Genomic DNA, 2,774 nt, shown 5'->3' on the forward strand with positions numbered 1-2,774 from the left:
ACAATGTTGTGTTGGATTCTGCCATACAACGACATGAATCAGCCATAAGTATACATATACCCCCTCCCTCTTGAAACTTCCTCACTGACTCGATGGACGTGAGTCTCAGTGAACTCTGGGAGTTGGTGATGGACAGGGAGGCCTGGCGTGCTGCGATTCATGGGGTCGCAAAGAGTCAGACACGACTGAGTGACTGCTCTGATCTGATGCCCCACCCAGCCCTCTCGGTCATCATAGAGTCCTGGGCTGAGCGTCCTGTGCTATACAGCAACTTCCCACTAGCTATCTGTTTTACATATGGTAATGCCTATATTCCAATGCTACTCTCTCAGTTTGTCCCACCCTCTCTTCCCCTGCTGGGTCCACAAGTCCTTTCTCTGTGTCTTCATCTCAGGCCTGTCCTGCAAATAGCTTCATCAGTAGCATTTTTTCTAGAGTTTTTAACAATGGAAACGGGCAGGAAACTATGTTCTTGGCTTCAGAGCTAAGCTCTCCCTTCAGACAAAGACTTACACAAGAGAGATTAGCAGCTCTTAAGACTAAAGAGTGTGTAAAGTGTAGTGGTTGGAGTAACACAACCTTACGTTTGAGTCCTTGCTCCACAGTTCCCTAACTAAGACTTTAAGTCCGTCATCCTCTCCGAACCTTGGTTTCCTAATCTATAAAATGGGGATACTAATCTATTCCTATTTTATAGGGTTATGGTGAGAAATAAATGAGTGGAATGCACGTAGAGGATGCAGTATGTTGCCTACTACATAGTTAAATGCTCAATAGATGCTTTTATTATTACAATGATACAAAAATGTCACAGCATTTCATATGCGCCCCATTTTTTACTCCAGTTTTTTATTTTAAGAGAGAGAAAAAGGAGACAGGGAGAGAGAGAGGGAAAGTGCAAACATTCTGACTTGGAAGGGAACTTATGCTTTGAAGCTGACAAGTATAATTTGTCTTGAGACTGCCAAGCTCTTGGGTTGAGCCTTCATATTAGAAAAAAGAAAAAAGAGACAAGTGAGATTAATCTGGGGCCTTCATTACTTACTCCATCTGGCCTGGCTTGGCACAGCCCCTTTCCTCTACAAACCGATTACTCCTTCAAAAGCCTCAGCAAAGTGGCCTCTAATGGGTTCTGACATGGCAGGAATGGCGCTCGCACAGCATGGAGATAAGGGCCCCACCATCAGGGCCAAAACACTTCCAGCGCTATGGCCCAGATGCTCCACCACAAAAGAAAGAAATGAACTGAAAGGGAGCCAAGGCCTCTGGGCCAGCATGGATCTCAGGATTCCCAGGAGCACCTGGTTTCCTACGGCAGCGAGCAGCAGAAGCAAGGCTCACCTGGATAGGACCAGTGATATGAATTATCTGACAGGGGCATGTTCCAGTGTCCAGGGGTACTTACTAATCTGACTTTACTGTCACATTGGGGATAGGTAGGTGCTTGAGGGGAAGTCAAGAAGCTTGGTGTTTTTAGACATTTGCCAGTAAAAACCTGCTGAGGAGGCCTTCTCGCCTTTTATTCCGGCGCACATGGCCACCCCATGGTGATGCGACTGGGAGGCAGAGGAGGAGAAAGAAGAGGAACTGATGTTCACTGACCACTGACTATGCTCCAGGCAGTCCCCACACTGCTGGCTCTGTCACCCGCACAAGCCTGAGAAGGAGATATTACTACTGTCTCCTTGAGAGAAGGCGATGTGTGTGTCCTGTGTCACCCAATAAGTGAACAGAGGACTGTCCACCTGTGGGTCCATGTTGGTAGCTGGGTTATTTCGCTCCTTCAGTAGCAGCCTCTGGAATTGAGAGAAATTAGGAGAAGGCAATGGCTCCTCACTCCAGTACTCTTGCCTGGAAAATCCCATGGACGGAGGAGCCTGGTGGGCTGCAGTCCATGGGGTCGCTAAGAGTTGGACACGACTGAGCGACTTCACTTTCAGTTTTCACTTTCATGCATTGGAGAAGGAAATGGCAACCCACTCCAGTGTTCTTGCCTGGAGAATCCCAGGGACTGGAGAGCCTGGTGGGCTGCCGTCTCTGGGGTCACACAGTCAGGCACGACTAAAGTGACTTAGCAGTAGCAGCAGGAGAAGGGAGAATCTTTCGCAGCCTCAAGAGGTACCGACTCTGTGACCTGAGATTGTGGAACATAAAGGCAGCCTTAGAGCCACTCTGAGAAAGATGGATTCTTGAACAGAGGACACAAACCAGATCAGTGGATCCATCAGGGATTGTTTATTTTGAATCGGGAGACTGCCAGTTACTGAAACAAAGGCTCTGCTTCTGAGTTGCTTTCAAAGGCTCAGGAACTTCGGCTTCTGGGGCAGAAGGTGTCAAGGCCAAGCTTGGTGGCTCCCAGGGCCTCAGAGAAGTGAGTTTGGGAGGCTTGGTGAGTCAGAGACTGTACAATACTGCCATCTCCTGGGAGTCCATCTGGTCTGGCCAGGCAGAAATCCAGCTCAGAATACCTGACTAAATTATACGTTAGTTTCTCTGCTTCCCCAGGGAGACTTCTGTGGTCACATTACAAATCTGGACTGCCAATGTTTATTTATTAGTTCATAAAGCCCACAGAGATGGAAAGTATGGGCTTCCAAGTCAAAAGCTGGCCCATTTGTTTCATTTTTTAAAAATTCAACAAATCTTTGAGTGAGTGAAAGTTGCTCAGTCTTGTCTGACTCTCTGTGACCCCATGGAATTCTCCAGGCCAGAATACTGGAGTGGGTAGCCATTCCCTTCTCCAGGGAATCTTCCCAACCCAGGGATCGAACCCA

Source organism: Bubalus bubalis, chromosome 6 (genome assembly GCF_019923935.1).
Source record: "Bubalus bubalis isolate 160015118507 breed Murrah chromosome 6, NDDB_SH_1, whole genome shotgun sequence".
In the NCBI taxonomy this organism is placed as follows: domain Eukaryota; kingdom Metazoa; phylum Chordata; class Mammalia; order Artiodactyla; family Bovidae; genus Bubalus; species Bubalus bubalis.